This window comes from Anomaloglossus baeobatrachus, chromosome 7 (genome assembly GCF_048569485.1).
Source record: "Anomaloglossus baeobatrachus isolate aAnoBae1 chromosome 7, aAnoBae1.hap1, whole genome shotgun sequence".
Lineage (NCBI taxonomy): Eukaryota > Metazoa > Chordata > Amphibia > Anura > Aromobatidae > Anomaloglossus > Anomaloglossus baeobatrachus.
Genome location: NC_134359.1, coordinates 182,276,582 through 182,298,951, shown reverse-complemented (window position 1 = coordinate 182,298,951; position 22,370 = coordinate 182,276,582). Strand labels below are relative to the sequence as shown.

General features: G+C 49.3%; 1 protein-coding gene and 1 long non-coding RNA gene across 3 annotated transcripts in view; one reads left to right on the top strand and one right to left on the bottom strand.

The window, feature by feature from the left end:
* The window catches only part of WIPI2 (WD repeat domain, phosphoinositide interacting 2), a 738,254-nt gene that overhangs the window by 81,197 nt on the left and 634,687 nt on the right, over positions 1 to 22,370 (top strand). The gene's annotated exons all lie outside the window — the stretch shown is intronic.
* Positions 1,420 to 10,708, bottom strand: LOC142246038 (uncharacterized). Its single transcript, XR_012724855.1, has 3 exons — positions 10,493 to 10,708; positions 3,417 to 3,662; positions 1,420 to 1,887 (listed from the first exon to the last, which is right to left on the bottom strand). It is a non-coding gene; the product is annotated as an uncharacterized LOC142246038 (long non-coding RNA).

The following is a 22,370-nucleotide window of genomic DNA, read 5'->3' as shown; positions in this document are numbered from 1 at the left end:
GTTGGGATCGCTGGTAAGTTGCTTAGTGTGACTGGACCTTTATGCACATGGGGGATGATTACACAGGCTTTGATTATGCACTACCTGGGGATCTAATCCATTTAGGTACAGGCACTTTAGGTGGTGATGTTTGAAATTATGTAATTCACTATGATAATGTAGGTCACAAACCATCAACCTCTAGCTGCTGTTATACTTATGAGTTCTCCCTATTCTATTACTTTACAGTATATTAGAGGGATTTATACCTCAGTATAATTATGAAATAAACAGAGATTATTTGAGGAGACCAATTCTTTAGAAACTGGATATGATGAAGTTTTGTCCCCTTTGATGTTATTTATTAATGAGTATGGTATTCAACCCCTCATTGTTTGACATATGACCATTTTGATCTCCTATTTACTATGCACCAATTTATTTATATTTAATAACTAATGCACCAGCACTTTATTATATTTCTTAGATTATTATGAGATCATTTTAGTAGAGTAAATAAATTGGGGGTTGCATACTTCCTCAGGAGACCAACTTTACATTGTGATACAGAGATTTCCCTGAAACTACATGGATATTTTGTATACCACCTCATAAAAATTGTTTTGCCTAGGAATTTTTTATCATTATCCATCTTTGATCTGATTGTTATATTATATGTATGTTTTGTTTAATAAAGAATTATTGTTTATGATATTTTTGGGTCAATCTTATTTTTTGGAAGTTGAGTTTTAAGAAAATTAACCCATACTATGCACTTGACAGTCCATGTCGTCACATATACCATTATTTGTAAAATTTGCAACCTCCAGTATATAGGTTGCACTACCTACCCGCATACGAAGGCACCTTTCTGATGCCCGAAACAAACTAGTCACTAAATGCTCTGTGATTTCTAGACATTTCTCACTAGTACATTAAGAGGACGTACGTTCTTGTATGGTTATGGGTATAGAAAACTTTTTACCACCTGTACTGAGAGGGGACCATAAAAGAAAAGTTTTGAACTGTGAAGCTCGGTGGATGTTTATTTTACGTACTAGAAATCCGCTTTGTTTGAATTTAAAACAAGATCTGCTGTTTAATTACAATGTATAATGCTTCCTGTAATTTCAGTGCATCTTTTGTTCTTGAGGTATGGTTTTAAAAAAAGTTTGTCTTATTTTATTCTTATGTAAAAAAAATGTTTTTGTTTTCTGTCTATATTGCTACTTACGTGATTAGGCTGGACTTGTTAGGTTGACCAATAGGTCACAACTGTTGCCAGCGATGACCAAATGCGGAGGGAGTACCGGCGCCCCCCCCCTGCTTCCCTCAGCTTCAATGAGATAAAGACAAGAGACTGGTATCTGGACATAAAGCAAGAGATGTGTGCTCAGAAAAGGAATACTGATTTATTGTTTACATACAGGGTTATACCAAACTAATTTGGGCGTAACTATGTGACATGCATATTCATTAGTTTAGATTCGTCATAAGCGTGGATTACATTTTCCCAGCAAAACAACATAACATAAGTTTTAGTCTCAAAGCATAAAGCAGTTTCTTCCCATCAAAGTGTTATCTCTCCTTTAAATCATAACATTCCGAGTCCTTGAATCTTCTCTCAGAGTCTGTTACGTAAACAAGTCTGTTCGTGCACTTTGCAAAGAAGAATGAATTTCTATGATTTTTCTAGCCATTAAAGTTAACTCTTTCCTCACAATCCCACCTTTTGGTGTGCGTGATGGACTGGGGCCTATCGAGAAGCTCTGTAGTAGGCTAGGCACCAGATGCTATCCAAGCTGCGGGTTGCTTAGGGACGTGAAAGCTGGAAATCCACATCCGTCCTCCAGAAACTGCCTGCATACCTCCCGACAAGAGTCACATCATAATACGCCAAGGTGATTTCTAGAGGAAAGAGCAGAGAAAAACATATTGGTGATTTCATATTGGTGCTGAATAATCTTTATATCTGCATTTCCTCAAGCAGCAGGAAAACAAAGCCATTAGCAACTTAAACACTACATAGGCAACTAATAAACATAGTAGCACTTGGAATACTGATTGCAGTATCCCCATTAACCATCCTCCTGTTCCCTTAAACCAGTTTGCAGGGTTGAACATTGAGAAAGTGTTGCTCCACCAAGCATCTGAGCTCCTGAGTACCTCCTCCTCATGTATTTTCCTCAGCTTTTGTATCTCAGTTAAACCGGCTTGGGCTTTTAAGGTCCCCTTTGGATCTATATAGTGACAACAGCTGGGACCTATTATCTGGCACATCCCTCCCCCTCCCCCTTCGGCCGCTGTGAGGTAATCCAGTACCAGAGTATGTTGGTTGGTTACAATGATTAATTGTCTCTGTATGGTACTATTTGCTGCTTGGAGAACCTCACAAATTTGATCATCAAGATAGTCGGTGCTTTCTACCAACTTATCATACATCTGCATTACCATAGGGTAGAGAAAAAGGGTGCTGAAAAATTTGTTAACATGGCTCATTTGAACCACATGTGCTCGGCCACTAGGCCTGTCTTTATCTGCTACTCGCTTTACCAGTAGGTGGAGAGGCATTTTTCCTGCTGGTATATCAGTAGTATTGATAATGAAGGTGGCAGGAGTCAAACGGGCTACGGTGCAGGTGACATTTACTCCTACTGGTAGCCATTTGTAGGCATTGTAACCACAAACCAAATAGGTCTGCGGCGGGAGATGTCAGATGGCAGAATGTTGTAGTATGAGTCTATGTACCATATCTATAAAAGGCCGATATGTTTCTCAGCATACACCATCCGGGAAGTTGGCCTAGGGGACTACAATACCCTGCGGACTGTACACCACAGGTTTCTCGGCCAGGCACATATGGGTCTGAATCATTGCACCATAAATTTCCGGGTTTGCAGTAACAAGTATTATTTGTGCCTTCTGGAAACAATGAATTGTGTGCCCACCCATGGACATGCAGATGTCTCTCTAACAGCAAGGATTTAAATGCATCTGTACTGTCAGAGGTTCGCCCAAAACTTATTTTGATTCCTTCTGTTGGAATATTGCCTAGAATAGGTGTTTTTGTATAATTACGGGGTACCCAGCTGCTTCCTTCAAGTATTGCTGGGTTCCGGGAAGACCAGTAGTAAGGTTGCCTTGCCACCAGGGGAAATCTACCCATCCTACTATTGGTATGGGTACACTAGTGTTCCACAGTTTTTGGTACCTTGTGTCATTGACTGATAGTCTATTGTAACAGCCTGCCCATTGGAACACCTCGTTTATTGGGACTGGTATAGCTAAGTAAGGCATGGAGGAGGCTATCACGGGTGCGTGTGTACATATCCAGCAGTCTGTGATCTCAAGTTTTTCAGCTAACACTTCATGGTGGGTCTCAAGTGAATTCTGCCGTGGTGTAGAAGGCCCCAAAAAGGAAGTACACACAGACATACTTATCAGCAGTATTAGGCTTTCTTGCAGTGGCTGGCATGGACCCATGTCGATCTCCCCTCAAGTTTGATGGAGGTCGCAGTGGTCAGCTGGACAGTCAAAGGTCCTTCGAATTGTGGCTCAAGGGTCTTCCTCTTGTGCTTCTTCAGATAGACTCGGTCACCAGGCTTTAGGGAGTGGGTTCCTGGAACGGCATCAGGATCAGGTAGTGAAGAATAGACCCTTTGGTGGGTTTCAGTTAGTCTCTTCTGCAGGGAAACAACATAAGATGTTAGGCTATCACATTGCAGGTGTAACTCCTGCGGGAAGTAGCATCCTAATCTGGGTGCACTACCAAAGAGTATTTCAAAGGGTGAGAGCCTGTGCTTTCCCTGCGGTGTGGTCCTTATGGAGTAAAGAGCTATGGGGAGACATTCTGTCCATGGTCTACCAGTCTCCTCAACTGCCTTGGCTAGTTTGAGCTTTAGAGTTCCATTTAACCTTTCCACTTTCCCTGATGACTGTGGGTGGTAAGGTGTGTGTGTGTAAGGCTGACTGAATGCCTAACAGGGAACAGGAATTCTAGAAAACTTGTCCAGTGAAATGGGTACCTCGGTCTGACTCTATGACTTCAGGGAGTCCAAACCGGGGTACCAGCTCACAGGCCAGTTTTTTTGCTGTGATTTTGGCCGTGGCTGAGCTGACAGGGTAGGCCTTTGGCCATCCTGAGAAAAGGTCTACACAGACAAGTACAAACTCGTAGATGCCATGTTTTGGCAGCTGGATGTAGTCTATTTGTACTCTTTGGAATGGGGCAGACCTCTTTGGCATGTCTTTGTGGGGTTTTTGTTAGCTGGCCTGGATTATGCTGTTGACAGATATGACAAGCTTTTATTCTCTGGGAGGCGTTTTGTCTGAAGCCGGGGGCTACCCAATGAGGTTGCATCTGGTTCATGATTGAGTTTGTGCTACCGTGCGTAGGTTAGTGGAGTATTTGGAAAATGGCAGGGAACCAACTGCGTGGCAGGACAGAAAGTCCATTTAGGCGCCAAATCCCCTCCACCTTTTGTGACCCCTTGGCCCGCCATCCGGCCTTTTCTTCCTCCGAGGCGTTTTCCTGTGTCTCAGAGAGGTTCTGCATTTCTTCCTCCGTCGTTGACACTGTTTCCGTTCGAAGGAGTTCAAAGGGAGTAAGGCAGCTTGTTTTGCTGTTTGGTCGGCCAAGCGTTTTTCCCTTGCCTCGAGTGTTTGAGCCTTGGTGTGGGCAGCAACCTTTATGATTGCCAGCAGCTTTGGCTTCAAGGCTACTTCCATTAGTTTCTTCACTGAGGCTCCATGCCTGATGGGATTTCCTGTCGCTGTGATGAATCCTCTCATCTGCCAGATAGTGCCAAAACCATGCAAAATGCCGTGTGCATAGGCTGAGTCCGTGTAGATGTTCGCTGTTCATTCTTCCAGAAACTCAATTGCCCAGATGAGGGCGAGAAGTTCTGCTTCTTGCGCAGATATGCGTGGAGGTAGCGGTTGTTTAGCTAAGACTTCATGTAAAGTCACTACCGCAAATCCGTTGGGGAACTTGCCTGTGTCATCGGCATATCTGCTACCATCCACAAAAAGTTCAAAGTCTGGATTTGTAAGCGGTGTTGCCTGAATATTGTGCAGGGGCTTTGCCTCATGTTCGATGAGTTCCTGACAATCATGGTAAAATGGTGCGCTGCTGGTACGTTTGTCACTCTCTTCCTCTGTCCCCCCTTCTAAACTTGTGAAGATCAGCAGATCAGCAAGGTTTAGACTGATCACTCGAGCAAATGAGATGTTTATGGTAGCAACAGCGTGCACTGAAGTCTGACTTGTCTTGCCATGGAGAGGTGTTTCAGCTGCACTTGATTGAGAACTGCATAGATGTCATGGCTGGTAAGGATGGTGGTCGGGAAATCCAGTGAGATTTCGGATGCTTTCTGTAGTATGTTTGAGACTGCTGTGACTGCACGGACACAGGTTGGTGCTGCTTTGGTGACGTTGTCGAGTTGAGAGGAGTAGTACCCGATTATATGATGTTTGTCCGTCGTCTGGGTGAGTACTCCCACGGCAAAGCTCTGCTACGAACAGATAGGTGAGATCATAGTTTGGTAGTAGTAGGAGAGGTAAGGGAAAGACCGCACTCCATCCGCTATACTGTGCTGGAACACGTTTATTGTAACAAGTGCATAGGTGAAAAGAGAGCCGGAGGCAGTCCTCTCTTGGGAGCCAGCTGACAGGTTGCCTCCGGCCCTCTTTTCACCTATGCACTTGTTACAATAAACGTCTTCCAGCACAGTATAGCGGATGGAGTGCGGTCTTTCCCTTACCACTCCTACTACTATCGGATTCTCATTGCTGACGTGCACCCCCGCTCTGGATTAGTCACCTCGCAGCTACATCTCTCCGGATGCATGCGGTACCGCAGGTAAAAACGCGGATTGGTGCAGGACCATCCTTTTGTTCTTCATAGTTTGGTAGTGTCAAAGCAGGTGCATCAATCACTAGTTCCTTGAGCTGTTGGAAGCTTTGCCGGGCTTCTTCTGTGAGGGAGAATGGAACATTCTTCGTGCAATCATACAATGGTTGCATGAGTAGTGACGCATTGGGAATCCATTGTCTGCAGAATATTAGTCCCAAAAATCCTCTGAGCTGCTTGAGGTTTCTAGGAATGCTTGCTTTCCTGATCACTTCTTGTCTGTCCGGGCTAAGATGTTTTTGTCCTGCAGAGAGACAGTGACCCAGGAATGTGACCTTTGTCTTGCAGAATTGTAGCTTGTCTTTACTTGCTTTGCATCCTGATCCTGCAAGGAAGATTAGAAGACTTATTGAAGCTTCTTTACATTCTTCTTCGCTTGGGCAGCAAAGTAGTAGATCATCCACGCACTGGAGGAGGACACAGATGTCGGGGCTGCCAGCCTTGAAGGACACTACTCATAGCCTGAGTGTACAGTGTAGGGGAATGCTGCATCCCTTGTGGCAGCCTTGTCCATGTATATTGATTTTGCTTGTGCGTGAATGCAATAAGATCTTGACATGCTGGGTCCAGTGGTACCGAGAAAAAGGCATTAGCAAGGTCTATGACCGTATAATGGGTAGATGTAGCCGGTACCTGTGTGAGCAATGTATGTGGATTTGGAACAACAGGAGTGAGGGGCTCCAGTATTGAGTTCACTGCCCTCAAATCGTGTACCGTCCGGTATGTGAGTGGATCTCCTTTCTTCACTTGTTTCTTCTTGACAGGAAATAGTGGAGTGTTGTATGGGGACTTAGTAGTTCTGAGTAGTGATGAGCGAGCATGCTTGTTACTACTCGGTACTCGCACGAGTATCACTGTACTCGGGCTACTCGGCGGGTACCGAGTAATTTTGCAATACTCGTGCTTTACTCGTGGTCTTCATCCCTGCATGTTGGCGCTCTTTTGAGAGCCAGCCCTCATGCAGGGATTGGCTGGCAGACCACTGCAATGCCACAGCCCTGTTAGTTGTGGAATTGCAGTGATTGGCCGGCCTGCACAGTGTGACCGAGCCTTTATACCGGCGCGCTGTGCTCTGTACACAGCCATCTCATATTCCCTGCTTTCCACGCCCACAGGCGCCTATGATTGGTTGCAGTGAGACACGCCCCCACGCTGAGTGACAGGTGTCACACTGCACCCAATCACAGCAGCCGGTGGGCGTGTCTATACTGTGCAGTAAAATAAATAAATAAATAATTAAAAAAAACGGCGTGCGGTCCCCCCAATTTTAATACCAGCCAGATAAAGCCATACGGCTGAAGGCTGGTATTCTCAGGATGGGGAGCTCCACGTTATGGGGAGCCCCCCACCCTAACAATATCAGTCAGCAGCCGCCCAGAATTGCCGCATACATTATATGCGACAGTTCTGGGACTGTACCCGGCTCTTCCCGATTTGCCCTGGTGCGTTGGCAAATCGGGGTAATAAGGAGTTAATGGCAGCCCATAGCTGCCACTAAATCCTAGATTAATCATGTCAGGCGTCTCCCCGAGATTCCTTCCATGATTAATCTGTAAATTACAGTTAAAAAACACACACACCCGAAAAATCCTTTATTAGAAATAAAAAACACTAACAAAGTCCCTCATTACCAATTTATTAACCCCGACAAACCCTCCATGTCCGGCGTACTCCACGGACTCCGGCGTCGCGTCCAGCTCTGCTGCATGGAAGTGACAGGAGCTGCAGAAGACACCGCCGCTCCGGTCACCTCCACGCAGCTAATGAAGGGAATAGCGCGATCAGCTGCTGTCAGTCAGGTAACTCCCGGCCACCGCTGGATCCAGCGGTGGCCGCGATTAACCTCAGTGACAGCAGCTGATCGCTATACTCACCTCAGTTGGTGCATGGAGCTGACCGGTGCTGCGGTGAGTAGCGCGATCAGCTGAGCTGTCACTGAGGTTACCCGCGGCCACCGCTGCATCCACCGCTGGATCCAGGTAACCTCAGTGACAGCTCAGCTGATCGCTATACTCATCTCATTAGCTGCGTGGAGGTGACCGGAGCGGCGGTGTCTTCTGCAGCTCCTGTCACTTCCATGCAGCAGAGCTGGACGCGACGCTGGAGGACTGTGGAGTACGCCGGACATGGAGGGTTTGTCGGGGTTAATAAATTGGTAATGAGGGACTTTGTTAGTGTTTTTTATTTCTAATAAATGATTTTTCGGGTGTGTGTGTTTTTTAACTGTAATTTACAGATTAATCATGGAAGGAATCTCGGGGAGACACCTGACATGATTAATCTAGGATTTAGTGGCAGCTATGGGCTGCCATTAACTCCTTATTACCCCGATTTGCCAACGCACTAGGGTAAATCGGGAAGAGCCGGGTACAGTCCCAGAACTGTCGCATATAATGTATGCGGCAATTCTGGGCGGCTGCTGACTGATATTGTTAGGGTGGGGGGCTCCCCATAACGTGGAGCTCACCATCCTGAGAATACCAGCCTTCAGCCATATGGCTTTATCTGGCTGGTATTAAAATTGGGGGGACCGCACGCCGTTTTTTTTAATTATTTAATTATTTATTTCACTGCACAGTATACACACACCGGCTGCTGTGATTGGGTGCAGTGAGACAGCTGTCACTCAGTGTGGGAGCGTGTCTCACTGCAACCAATCATAGGCGCCGAAAAGCAGGAAAGCAGAGAATACGAGATTGATTAATGAGCGGCCGGCTTTTTCAAAAGAGGAAAAGCCACCGGAGTTTGAACAGCTGTGCAGCGCCGCGGCAGTGATCGGGGAACGGTAAGTAAGAGAGAGGGGGGGGGAACTGACCGACAGACTGTGAGAGGGGGACAGACAAGACAGAGAGAGACCGACAGAGCGAGACCGACCGACGGGAGATAGAATGAAAAAAAAAATGACCGACATCGTTAGTAAAAAGCACAAAACGTGCGTTTTGGACATCGGAGTGCCACACAAGGTTTTCACGTAAAATCTTTCATGTATTAATCTCAAAAAGTAACATACACCAGCTCTATCTCACTATTGGGTATGTGCCCTTAACATTTCCGCCATGAAAATTCATTTTGGTGTCATTTTGGAAGGTTTTCTGGTGAGTCCGTAAAAATGGCGTAAAACTTGGACAAAATTGTTCACAGCTGTGACTTTTGAGTGATAAATGCTTCAAGGGGTCTTCCCCATGCTGATGCCATGTCATTTGAGCACTCTTCTGAGACTTTTGTGACATTTTTAGGGTTTCTACATGCTGCCGGGGGGTCCTTTCACAAAAATACTCGGGTCTCCCATAGGATAACATTGGGCTCGGTGCTCGGGCCGAGTACACGAGTATCTTGGGAGGCTCGGCCCGAGCTTCGAGCACCCGAGCTTTTTAGTACTCGCTCATCACTAGTTCTGAGAGCTCCCGACTTCAGCAGTTCTTTTATTTGGTGGTTCAGAGCAGCTTCCTGTTGAGCATTGAGAGGATATTGTCTTAGCTGTGGTGGAGTAATTCCAGGCTTGACTGAAACTTTTACGGGGGGGCACGGGTAGTGTGCCGAGGTCAGTTTTCGATGTGGACCAGAGTTTTGCAGGAACTTGTAGAAGTACTGGATCTGTGTTTGCCTCCTGTGTGGCACCAGATTCTGGTTGATCTTCGATCATCTGGAGGGTACAGAGGACTTTTTCTGGAATATCTTCCGGAATTTGCAGGATAGCAGATCCATCTTCATTGTAGACAATCTGAGCTTGTAATCTTGATAGTACATCTGCTCCCACTAGGGCATCTCCACCCAGGGGGGACACTAAGAATTTGGACACGGACATGTGTGGTCCCAGTTTCACCTTCAATGGATGTGTTATTGGGATTATCTAGGCTTGTCCATCAAAACCGGATACTACAGTAGCTTCGGATGAGATGGTGCCTTCAGGCACCAGGTTCCTGGGAAGTACGGAGCGTGAGGCTCCTGAGTCCACCAGAGCCCTTATTTTGTCCCTTTTTGTTGGGGTCCAGTTGGTCCTTCTCTTTCAATCCAAATGTCTTAAAAACTTCCTTGGACTGACTGGCTGTTCTTTTTCCATGATAACACGTAATGAGATGCTGCAGGGTGCATCTAGCTCTGTCCTTTGATATTCCTTGACCCATTCTTCGTCTATCTTCTTCAGCTTTTTAGACCCTTGAACGTCCCTTGGACTAGCCTCACCTATCCTGGAAGTACCCGGAGGCTGACTCCTTATCTGTATTCCTACTAAGGTGGGGTCCTAACTGTGTTCAGAGGGGGCTGAGTATGTTGAATGGTGGTGGGTTGCCCTTCTTGTACCAGAGGTATACTCTATATCCGATAGCAATGGCAAACAGGGCTATTCCAACTAACGCTAGGGCAGTGAATATCACATCCATTTAGACAGGACCAGGACAGAGCACAGAGGCAAAACGCAGGAGAGCAGACACACGGAGACAAAGCACAAAAAAACAGACAAGGCACAGAAAAGCATCTACTGGCAAGAGTTCTCTGAGTTCAGTAGTTACCCACCAATTACCCAGGTAGTGTCCCTCTTGCAGCATTGAGGAGAGAGAGAACAGAGATGAGGCGCAAAAGAGCAGAAGAAGGTTCATCTCTTACCTGGCCAGGTGTTGTTGGTCCCCACGTCTGGTCCCCTCCTCCTCGGGATGGCAAGATGGTCCACTGGATCCTGGATTAGACACGTGGGTCCCTGTTTGGGCACCAGAAATGTTAGGTTGACCAATAGGCCACAACTGTTGCCAGCGATGCCCAAATGCGGAGGGAGTACCGGCAACCCCCCCTGCTTCCCTCAGCTTCAATGAGATACAGACAAGAGACTGGTATCTGCACATAAAGCAAGAGATGTACGCTCTGAAAAGGAATACTGAGTTATTGTTTACATACAGGGTTATACCAAACTAATTTGGGTGTAACTATGTGACATGCATATTCATGTTCAGTTTAGATTCGTCATAAGCGTGGATTACATATTCCCAGCAAAACAACATGACATAAGTTTTATTCTCAAAGCAAAAAGCAGTTTCTTCCCAGCAAAGTGTTCTCTCCTTTAAATCATAACATTCCAAGTCCTTGAATCTTCTCTGTCTGTTACGTAAACAAGTCTGTTCGTGCACTTTGCAAAGAAGAATTAATTTCTATGATTTTTCTAGCTATTAAAGTTAACTCTTTCCTCACAGACTCACACGAGCGTATGGCATCCCAATGCAGAGCATCGGATGCGATATGCTAATGATCCCCGGCTCAGCCTCTGCTGCGAGCCTGAGCCGAGTGTCACGTGACTGTGACCCGATCTTGCAATTGGGTCACAGCTGTGAAGCTGATGGCGGGCGCTGTAGAGGACAGGGGGGAGGTTAATACATCCGAGTGCAGTCCGATGTATCTCTCGCACACTTTCACTTGAAATGGGTGCGAGTGATACGGCTCTCACAGAAAATCACAGCATGCTGCCGCTTTTCTCGCATCCAGGATCTGGATGCGAGAAAATCTGACCAACTGCTCTCCCTCATTGCCTTACATTGGTCAGAGTTCAATGCGAGATTTTCTCACATTGCACTTGTCCGATTTTAACGCTCGTATGAACGCACCCTTCAGTGTATTCTATATTATGTGTTTATATTTACGTGATTGGTGGGTTTCCCACACATGACCAGGGGGACATGACGTATAACGCCACTATTGTGGATTTAGTTTAGAAACAATGAATAAGGAATAGCATGCGAAACGTGTTTGTTTCTGTTCTTATCCTTTCCTTTCTCTGGGATTTTCTATGCTACCATTTATTAATCTATTTTAAATTTTTGGAATAAAGATTTATATATTTTTAAGAATGTCGGTTGCTGGATTTGTATTCTTTTGAACACATTTGGTAGCGCCGCATTCAGAAATGCCCGATCTATCAACATATAAAATCAATTAATCTGATCTGTATACTATGTAGCGAGGAAAAAAATTCCAAATGCCGAAATTACATTTTGTTTTTTTTCTAAAAAATGCAGTAACAGGCGATCAAAATGCAACATCTGTACAAATGGTATGATTTAAAACATAATCTCAAGATGCAATAAATAAGCAGTCATTGTGCCCCAGAGCCAGAAAAATAAGAACGCTATGGGTCTTGGAAAATGGCGATTAAAAGTGCTATTTTCTTGGACAAACGTCTGAATTTTTTTTCACCCGATACATAAAAGTATATATTTTTGGTATCTACAAACTAGTACTGACCTGAGGCATCATACTGACACATCAGTTGTACCATATAGTGAACACTGACAAAAAGACTCCAAAACAATGTGCAATTTCACTTTTTTTGCAATTTCACCACACTTGGATTTTTTTCCCCCCATTTTCAAGTACATTATATGCTACAACTAATGGTTTCATTCAAAAGTACAACTTGTTCCACAAAAAATAAGCTTTCATATTGACGGAAAAATAAAAAAAGTTATGACTCTCAGAAGAAGGGGAGGAAAAATCGAAATGTGAAAACTACCCAGGGATAAAGGGGTTAACTGGGTAACCCCACTTGTGTAGAATATCATTATCTCTTAGAATCTTGGTGGTTGTTCAGAATTCCCGTATCCTGTTTAGGGTGACGGCGGACAGATCGGTGACTACCAACACATTTGTAAACCTGTCCAGGAGTTCTGAGCTAGCTGTTGCTGACGTCGTCACAGCTTATTTAAAGTGGTAGAAATGGAGTCAGGCAATCACATCACTGGATGCTGAGTTAGGGGCATTCTTGGGTTTGGGGATCCTGTATGCTCTTATCTATTAGCATGTCTTGATGCTTCTCATTAGGTGTTAAGGGTACTGTACACGCTGCGATATCGGTACCGATATCGCTAGCGAGCGTACCCGCCCCCGTCGGTTGTTTGTCATGGTCAAATCGCTGCCCGTGGCGCAAAACATCGCTTACACCCGTCACTTGGACTTACCTTCTCTGCGATGTTGCTCTGGCCGGCGATCCGCCTCCTTTCTAAGGGGGCGGATTGTGCGGCGTCACAGCGACGTGACACGGCAGCCATCCAATAGCAGAGGAGGGCGGAGATGAGCGGGGCGTAACATCCCGCCCACCTCCTTCCTTCCTCATTGCCGGTGGACGCAGGTAAGGAGATGTTCCTCGTTCCTGTGGTGTCACACATAGCAATGTGTGCTGCCGCAGGAACAATGAAGAACATCGTACCTGCAGCAGCAACGATATTAAGGAAATGAACGACGTGTCAACGAGCAACGATTTTTCACATTTTTGCACTCGTTGATCGTCGCTCATTGGTGTCACACGCTGCGATGTCGCTAACTGCGCCAGATGTGCATCACTAACAACGTGACCCCCGACGATATTTCGTTAGCGATGTCGCAGTGTGTAAAGCACCCTTTAGTGTTATGAAGAAATCCATTAGGGACTTTTTCAGCGTGTCTGCAACGACTCTTTCTGGGATCCCTCTGATCTGCAAAATGTTGCATCTGGAGCGGGCCTCAAGATCCGCCAGCTTCAATTTCACGGTTGTGATTTGCCTCCTTTTTTGCATACACAAGATGAGGCTGTCGTAAATTCCGCCAATTTTTCTTCAGTGGGAGATTCTATTACAAATGTGTGCTATATCCTTATGCAATGCAGTGAAGGCTGAGGTGATGTTGCTATTTATAGCTTGCTTGAGATCCCCTATAAGGGACTTAAGTGTGGTCTCTGTTATGGGGGTTGAGCTCTGGCTTTTATCAAGTGTTGTTTATACTTTATGTTGTGTGCCTCGAGACCTCTCTGAAATGCTGCTTGTGGAGATGATCAGGTCCTCAGTCAGGGAATGATGTTCCTGCTCTGAGTTTAAAGCTGGGCACCTTCTAATCCGGCTTGGTCTGAACTGACGGATGCAGATCAGAGCTGATTGACTAGGCTGGGGCATCATTGGCTGCATGCTGAGGGTCACGGCAGCCATATTTATTTTCTCTGGGTGCCGGTATAAAGACCAGTATTTTATACGGCGTGACCTCTTTCCTCTTTGTCTTTCACCCCATCGCTGCTAGAAGCACTCCGCCCTCTATATTACTAATTTTCAGGGGTTTTCAGCTGCTTTCCTGTGCCTTTGAGTCACTTTACAGGCTGTTGGAAGCAGGAGCTGACACTACACAGGTCCCCTCAGATCCGCATCTGGACACGCCCCTTATTGTATTTATTATTGGAAGACTATGCTGTTACCCACAGGTGTTCATAATCCTTTTGTCCCATAATGTTTATATTTTTTGAAGTACATTTATTCTATTACGGCAATTTTCATCTGGTCATTTAATAAGACCCCAACCATGTAACCAACACATAACTGCTTAAATTTAGTTACTTGTCTGTTGGGTACCACTGTGTGCGCACAGCTGCTCTCATTGGCCACTCCCACAGCGACTAAGTGGTGTTGGCGCTGCTTGGGAGTTATGGTGACGTGTCTTCATTCCTGAGCATGTGCCAATGGTCCTGACTGCTTGGGCGGTGGTGAGAGATGGTTACAGCAGGTGCACACATGCGCCACTTCTGGCAGCCCCATTTACTTTATGACGATCATGTGACCCACACTAAGGATACAAAACAACCTCCCACTGACTGTAAACAGATTTTTTTTCTTCTTCCCTGATGAAGCTTACAGATGAACACGTTGGGGTTCCCTCCCTGAGGGCATTAATGCTTTGGCTCTAGGTGGTTTATATTCCTATTAACATAGGTATATACGTCCACCTATACATGGCCTTGGTTTAGCTTTGAGCGTATTCTTTCATATAACACACTATGAAGAAAAAGACATTGATCGCACATCCCAAAAATACAATGATCTAAAGCCGCTAGGCAAAAAATTAAATAGAACATGAGGTTCTTTTGTTACCATTCTGATCAGATTGTATTAAGCCCACTGCCACGTCACGGCAAACCTCTTGAGTGGGTCCCTATACTAAACCTTTTAGTGTGGCACTGTGCACTAACCACCGCTGCAGCGACAAAGCGCCAGCAGGGCAGGCAACCTGGTGCCTCACCGTGCCCATGCTGCAAGGCGAATTCCCCAAGGCACCAGGCCGCGCCGCCCCACCGACACAAGACAACCACATCAGCGGCCATCGCACAGCACCAGCACACAGTGAGAGGAGCTGTGCACTCACCTCCCACTGGCTCCCATATGTGAACTGGGAGCAAAAAAAGGCTGACCCCTCTTGCAGTCTCCTGCTGATTAAAATCACCAGTGGCAAATGGGGGGAGTGCATATCCAAGCAAAAAAAGAGGGGGATAGATTGTTGTATAACACACTATGAAGTTCACATATGGGAGCCAGTGGGAGGTGAGTGCACAGCTCCTCTCACTGTGCTGGTGCTGTGTGGTGGCCGCTGTTGTGGTAGTGTCGTGTCGGTGGGGCGGCGCGGCCTGGAGCCTTGGGGGCTTCGCCTTGCAGCATGGGTGCTGTGAGGCACCAGGTCGCCTGCCCTGCTGGCGCTTTGTCGCTGCAGCAGTGGTTAGTGCACAGTGCCGCACTAAAAGGTTTAGTCTAGGGACCCACTCAAGAGGTTTGCCGTGAAGTGGCAGTGGGCTTAATACAATCTGATCAGAATGGTAACAAAAGAACCTCATGTTCTATTTAATTTTTTGCCTAGCGGCTTTAGATCATAGTATTTTTGGGATGTGCGATCCATGTCTTCATAGTGTATTCTTTCATAGCCTTTCTTGCCTGTGCTTGTGGATAACATATGATATATTTTCTTGAGGTGCTTATTATATCTATCTGAATAGCATAGTATACTCAGTGCAGGACTCTTGCCATTACCTGTCTTCACCTATTGCATTTGCATTTTATTTTGTTAGTGTACGATTGGCCTCTGTTACCAATTTGTTGATATCATCGAAGTCCTGCTGTTTACACTATTAATTGCGCCTGCATTTTGCTATACTCATGTATATTAATCTTTCTGTGTATGCGTCTTTGTGTATACAGCCTGTGTGTGTGTGTGTGTGTGTGGGGGGGGGGGGGTCTCTTTTGGTGTGTGTGTGTGTGTGTGTGGGGATGTCTCTTTTGGTGTGTCTCTTTTGGTGTGTGTGTGTGGGGGGGGTCTCGGGGGGTGTGTGTGGATCTCTTTTGGTGTGTGTGTGTGTGTGTGTGTGTCTCTTTTGGTGTGTGTTAGAGGTCTCTTGGTGTGTGTGTCTCTTTTGGTGAGTATATGGGTCTTGGTGTGTGTGGGGGTCTTTTGGTGTGTGTGGGTCTCTTGGTATGTGTGTGTGGGTCTCTTTTTGGGTGTGTGTGGGTCTCTGTGTGCGGAGGTCTCACTGGGTGTGTGTGTGTGGGTCTTGCTGTGTGTGTGTGTGGGTCTTGCTGTGTGTGTGTGTGGGTCTTGCTGTGTGTGTGTGTGGGTCTTGCTGTGTGTGTGTTTGGGTCTCGCTGTGTGTGGGTCTCTCGCTGTGTGTGTGTCGGTCTCGCTGTGTGTGTGTGTGTGTCGGTCTCGCTGTGTGTGTGTGTCGGTCTCGCTGTGTGTGTGTGTCGGTCTCGCTTTGTGTGTGTGTCGGTCTCGCTTTGTGTGTGTGTCGGTCTCGCTGTGTGTGTGTCGGTCTCGCTGTGTGTGTGTCGGTCTCGCGGTGTGTGTGTGTGTCGGTCCCGCTGTGTGTGTGTGTGTGTGTGTGGGTCTCGCTGTGTGTGTGGGTCTCGCTGTGTGTGTGGGTCTCGCTGTGTGTGTGGGTCTCGCTGTGTGTGTGGGTCTCGCTGTGTGTGTGGGTCTCGCTGTGTGTGTGGGTCTCGCTGTGTGTGTGGGTCTCGCTGTGTGTGTGGGTCTCGCTGTGTGTGTGGGTCTCGCTGTGTGTGTGTGTGGGTCTCGCTGTGTGTGTGTGTGGGTCTCGCTGTGTGTGTGTGGGTCTCGCTGTGTGTGTGTGTGGGTCTCGCTGTGTGTGTGTGGGTCTCGCTGTGTGTGTGTGGGTCTCGCTGTGTGTGTGTGTGTGGGTCTTGCGGTGTGTGTGTGTGTGTGTGTGGGTCTCGCGGTGTGTGTGTGGGTCTCGCGGTGTGTGTGTGTGTGGGGGTCTCTTGGGGTGTGTGGGTCTCGGGGTGTGTGGGTCTCGGTCTCTTGGGGGGGTCTCGGTGTGTGTGGGTCTCTTGGCGTGTGTGGGTCTCTTGGCGTGTGTGGGTGTGTGTTGGTCTCTTGGTGGGTGTGGGTCTCGGTGTGTGTGTCTCGGTGTGTGTGTGTGGGTCTCTTGGGGTGTGTGTGTGTGTGTGTTTGGGGTCTCTTGGGGTGTGGGTGTGTGTGTGTGTGTGTGTGGGGGGGGTCTCTTTTGGGGTGTGTGTGGGTCTCTTGGGGTGTGTGGGTCTCGGTCTCTTGGGGTGGGTCTTGGTGTGTGTGGGTCTCTTGGCGTGTGTGGGTCTCTTGGCGTGTGTGGGTCTCTTGGCGTGTGTGGGTCTCTTGGCGTGTGTGGGTGTGTGGTCTCTTGGTGGGTGTGGGTCTTTTGGGGTGTGTGGGTGTGTCTCGGTGTGTGGGTCTCGGTGTGTGTGTGTGGGTCTCTTGGGGGGTGTGTGTGTGTGTGTGTGTGTGGGGGGGGGTCTCTTTTTGGTGTGTGTGGGGGGGTCTCTTTTGGTGTGTGTGTGTGTGGGTCTTTTGGTGTGTGTGTGTGTGTGTGTGTGTGTGTGGGTCTCTTGGTGTGGGTGTTTGTGTGGGTCTCTTGGTGTGGGTGTTTGTGTGGGTCTCTTGGTGTGTGTGTGTGTGTGTGTAGGGGTCTCATGGTGTGGGTGTGTGTGGGGGTCTCTTGGGGTGTGTGGGTCTCGCGGTGTGTGTGTGTGTGGGTCTCGCGGTGTGTGTGTGTGTGTGTGTCGCGGTGTGTGTGTGGGTCTCGCGGTGTGTGTGTGTGTGTGTGTGTCTCTTGGGGTGTGTGGGTCTCGGTCTCTTGGGGTGGGTCTCGGTGTGCGTGTGTGGGTCTCTTGGCGTGTGTGGGTGTGTGTTGGTCTCTTGGTGGGTGTGGGTCTTTTGGGGTGTGTCTCGGTGTGTGTGTGTGGGTCTCTTGGTGTGTGTGTGTGTGTGGGGGGGGTCTCTTTTGGTGTGTGTGTGTGTGTGGGGGGTCTCTTTTGGTGTGTGTCTCTTGGGGTGTGTGTGTGTGTGGGTCTCTTGGGGTGTATGGGTCTCTTGGCGTGTGTGGGTGTGTGTTGGTCTCGCTGTGTGAGTGTGGGTCTCGCTGTGTGTGTGTGTGTGTGTGTATGTGGGGATCTCGCTGTGTGTGTGTGGATCTCGCTGTGTGTGTATCTCGCTGTGTCTGTGTGGGTCTCGTGTGTGTGTGTGTGTGTGTGTGGATCTCGTGTGTGTGTGTGGGCATCTGTGTGGATCGTGTGTGTGTGGGTCTGGCTGTGTGTGTGTGGGTCTGGCTGTGTGTGTGTGGGTCTGGCTGTGTGTGTGTGGGTCTGGCTGTGTGTGTGTGGGTCTGGCTGTGTGTGTTGGGGTCTGGCTGTGTGTGTTGGGGTCTGGCTGTGTGTGTGTGGGTCTGGCTGTGTGTGTGTGGGTCTGGCTGTGTGTGTGTGGGTCTGGCTGTGTGTGTGTGGGTCTGGCTGTGTGTGTGTGGGTCTGGCTGTGTGTGTGTGGGTCTGGCTGTGTGTGTGTGGGTCTGGCTGTGTGTGTGTGGGTCTGGCTGTGTGTGTGTGGGTCTGGCTGTGTGTGTGTTGGTCTGGCTGTGTGTGTGTGGGTCTAGCTGTGTGTGTGTGTGTGGGTCTTGCGGTGTGTGTGTGTGGGGGGTCTCGCTGTGTGTGTGTGTGGGTCTTGCGGTGTGTGTGTGTGGGTCTCGCGGTGTGTGTGTGTGTGTGGGTCTCGCGGTGTGTGTGTGTGTGTGTGGGGGGGTCTCTTGGGGTGTGTGGGTCTCGGTCTCTTGGGGGGGTCTCGGTGTGTGTGGGTCTCTTGGCGTGTGTGGGTCTCTTGGCGTGTGTGGGTGTGTGTTGGTCTCTTTTGGGGTGTGTCTCGGTGTGTGTGTCTCGGTGTGTGTGTGTGTGGGTCTCTTGGGGTGTGTGTGTGTGTGTGGGGGGGGTCTCTTGGGGTGTGTGTGTGTGTGGGGGTCTCTTTTGGTGTGTGAGGGGGGGTCTCTTGGGGTGTGTGTGGGTCTCTTGGGGTGTGTGGGTCTCGGTCTCTTGGGGTGGGTCTTGATGTGTGTGGGTCTCTTTGTGTGTGTGTGTGTGTGTGTGTGTGTGGGTCTCTTGGCGTGTGTGGGTCTCTTGGCGTGTGTGGGTGTGTGGTCTCTTGGTGGGCGTGGGTCTTTTGGGGTGTGTGGGTGTGTCTCGGTGGGTGTGGGTCTTTTGGGGTGTGTGTCTCGGTGTGTGTGTGTGGGTCTCTTGGGGGGTGTGTGTGTGTGTTGGGGTGTGTGTGTGTGTGTTGGGGTCTCTTTTTGGTGTGTGTGGGGGGGTCTCTTTTTGGTGTGTGTGTGGGTCTTTTTGTGTGTGTGTGTGTGTGTGTCTCTTGGTGTGGGTGTTTGTGTGGGTCTCTTGGTGTGGGTGTTTGTGTGGGTCTCTTGGTGTGGGTGTTTGTGTGGGTCTCATGGTGTGGGTGTGTGGGTCTCGCATTGTGTGTGTGTGGGTCTCGCGGTGTGTGTGTGTGGGTCTCGCGGTGTGTGTGTGTGTGGGTCTCGCGGTGTGTGTGTGTGTGGGTCTCGCGGTGTGTGTGTGGGTCTCGCGGTGTGTGTGTCTCTTGGGGTGTGTGGGTCTCGGTCTCTTGGGGTGGGTCTCGGTGTGCGTGTGTGGGTCTCGGTGTGCGTGTGTGGGTCTCTTGGCGTGTGTGGGTGTGTGTTGGTCTCTTGGTGGGTGTGGGTCTTTTGGGGTGTGTCTCGGTGTGTGTGTGTGGGTCTCTTGGTGTGTGTGTGTGGGGGGTCTCTTTTGGTGTGTGTGTGTGTGTGTCTCTTGGGGTGTGTGTGTGGGTCTCTTGGGGTGTATGGGTCTCTTGGCGTGTGTGGGTGTGTGTTGGTCTCTTGGTGTGTGTGGGTCTCGCAGTGTGAGTGTGGGTCTCGCTGTGTGTGTGTGTGTATGTGGGGATCTCGCTGTGTGTGTGTGGATCTCGCTGTGTGTGGATCTCGCTGTGTCTGTGTGGGTCTCGTGCGTGTGTGGATCTCGTGCGTGTGTGTGTGTATCTCGTGTATGTGTGTGTGTGTGGGTCTCGCTGTGTCTGTGTGGGTCTCGCTGTGTCTGTGTGGGTCTCGCTGTGTCTGTGTGGGTCTCGCTGTGTCTGTGTGGGTCTCGCTGTGTCTGTGTGGGTCTCGCTGTGTCTGTGTGGGTCTCGCTGTGTCTGTGTGGGTCTCGCTGTGTCTGTGTGGGTCTCGCTGTGTCTGTGTGGGTCTCGCTGTGTCTGTGTGGGTCTCGCTGTGTCTGTGTGGGTCTCGCTGTGTCTGTGTGGGTCTCGCTGTGTCTGTGTGGGTCTCGCTGTGTCTGTGTGGGTCTTGGGTCTCGCTGTGTCTGTGTGGGTCTCGCTGTGTCTGTGTGGGTCTCGCTGTGTCTGTGTGGGTCTCGTGTGTGTGTGTGTGTGTGTGTGTGTGGATCTCGTGTGTGTGTGTGTGTGTGTGGGTCTGGCTGTGTGTGTGTGGGTCTGGCTGTGTGTGTGTGGGTCTGGCTGTGTGTGTGTGGGTCTGGCTGTGTGTGTGTGTGTCTCGCCGTGTGTGTGTGTGTGTGTGTGTGTGGGGGTCTCGCCGTGTGTGTGTGTGTGTGGGGGTCTCGCCGTGTGTGTGTGTGGGGGGGGGGGGTCTCGCCGTGTGTGTGTGGGGGGGGGGGTCTCGCCGTGTGTGTGTGTGTGGGAGGGTCTCACCGTGTATGTGTGGGAGGGTCTCGCCATGTGTGTGGGTTTCACTGTGTGTGTGTGTGTGTGTGAGACTCGTGTGTGTGTGTGTGTGTGGTGGTCTCGCCGTGTGTGTGTGTGGGGGGGTCTCGCTGTGTGAGTGGGGGTCGGGGGTCTGTGTGTGTGTGTGTGTGTGTGTGTGTGTGTGTCTCTTGGTGTGTAAATATATAAGAAAAGACAGAAGTCTTTAGATTTGCCTAAATATATCCATACATCCCATAATCAGTGTGTGTGGGGATCTCGCGTGTGTGTGTGTGTGTGTGTGTGTATGTGTGGATCTCGTGCGTGTGGGTCTCGTATGTGTGTGTGTGGGTGTGTCTCGCTGTGTGTGTGTGTGTGTGTGTGTGGATCTCGCTGTGTGTGTGGATCTCGCTATGTGTGTATCTCGCTGTGTGTGTGTGTATCTAGCTGTGTGTGTGTGTATCTAGCTGTGTGTGTGTGGATCTCGCTGTGTGTGGATCTCGCTGTGTGTGTGTGGGTGTTTCGGTGTGTGTGTGTGTCTCGCTGTGTGTGTGTGTATCTAGCTGTGTGTGTGGGTCTCGCTGTGTCTGTGTGGGTCTCGCTGTGTCTGTGTGGGTCTCGCTGTGTCTGTGTGGGTCTCGCTGTGTCTGTGTGGGTCTCGCTGTGTGTCTGTGTGGGTCTCGCTGTGTGTCTGTGTGGGTCTCGCTGTGTGTCTGTGTGGGTCTCGCTGTGTGTCTGTGTGGGTCTCGCTGTGTGTCTGTGTGGGTCTCGCTGTGTGTCTGTGTGGGTCTCGCTGTGTGTCTGTGTGGGTCTCGCTGTGTGTCTGTGTGGGTCTCACTGTGTGTCTGTGTGGGTCTCGCTGTGTGTCTGTGTGGGTCTCGCTGTGTGTCTGTGTGGGTCTCGCTGTGTGTCTGTGTGGGTCTCGCTGTGTGTCTGTGTGGGTCTCGCTGTGTGTCTGTGTGGGTCTCGCTGTGTGTCTGTGTGGGTCTCGCTGTGTGTCTGTGTGGGTCTCGCTGTGTGTCTGTGTGGGTCTCGCTGTGTGTGTGCGGGTCCTGTGTGTGTGGATCTCGTGTGTGTGTCTGTGTGTGTGTGGATCTCGTGTGTGTGTGGATCTCGTGTGTGTGTGTGTGTGTGGGGATCTGTGTGGATCTCGTGTGTGTGTGGGGATCTGTGTGGATCTCGTGTGTGTGTGTGTGTGTGGGTCTCGGCTGTGTGTGTGTGGGTCTCGGCTGTGTGTGTGTGGGTCTGGCTGTGTGTGTGTGTGGGTCTCGGCTGTGTGTGTGTGGGTCTCGGCTGTGTGTGGGTCTGGCTGTGTGTGTGTGGGTCTGGCTGTGTGTGTGTGGGTCTGGCTGTGTGTGTGTGGGTCTGGCTGTGTGTGTGTGGGTCTGGCTGTGTGTGTGTGGGTCTGGCTGTGTGTGTGTGTGTGGGTCTGGCTGTGTGTGTGTGGGTCTGGCTGTGTGTGTGTGGGTCTGGCTGTGTGTGTGTGTGTGGGTCTGGCTGTGTGTGTGTGTGGGTCTGGCTGTGTGTGTGTCTGGCTGTGTGTGTGTGGGTCTGGCTGTGTGTGTGTGGGTCTGGCTGTGTGTGTGTGGGTCTGGCTGTGTGTGTGTGGGTCTGGCTGTGTGTGTGTGGGTCTGGCTGTGTGTGTAGGGGTCTGGCTGTGTGTGTGTGGGGGTCTGGCTGTGTGTGTGGGGGTCTGGCTGTGTGTGTGGGGGTCTGGCTGTGT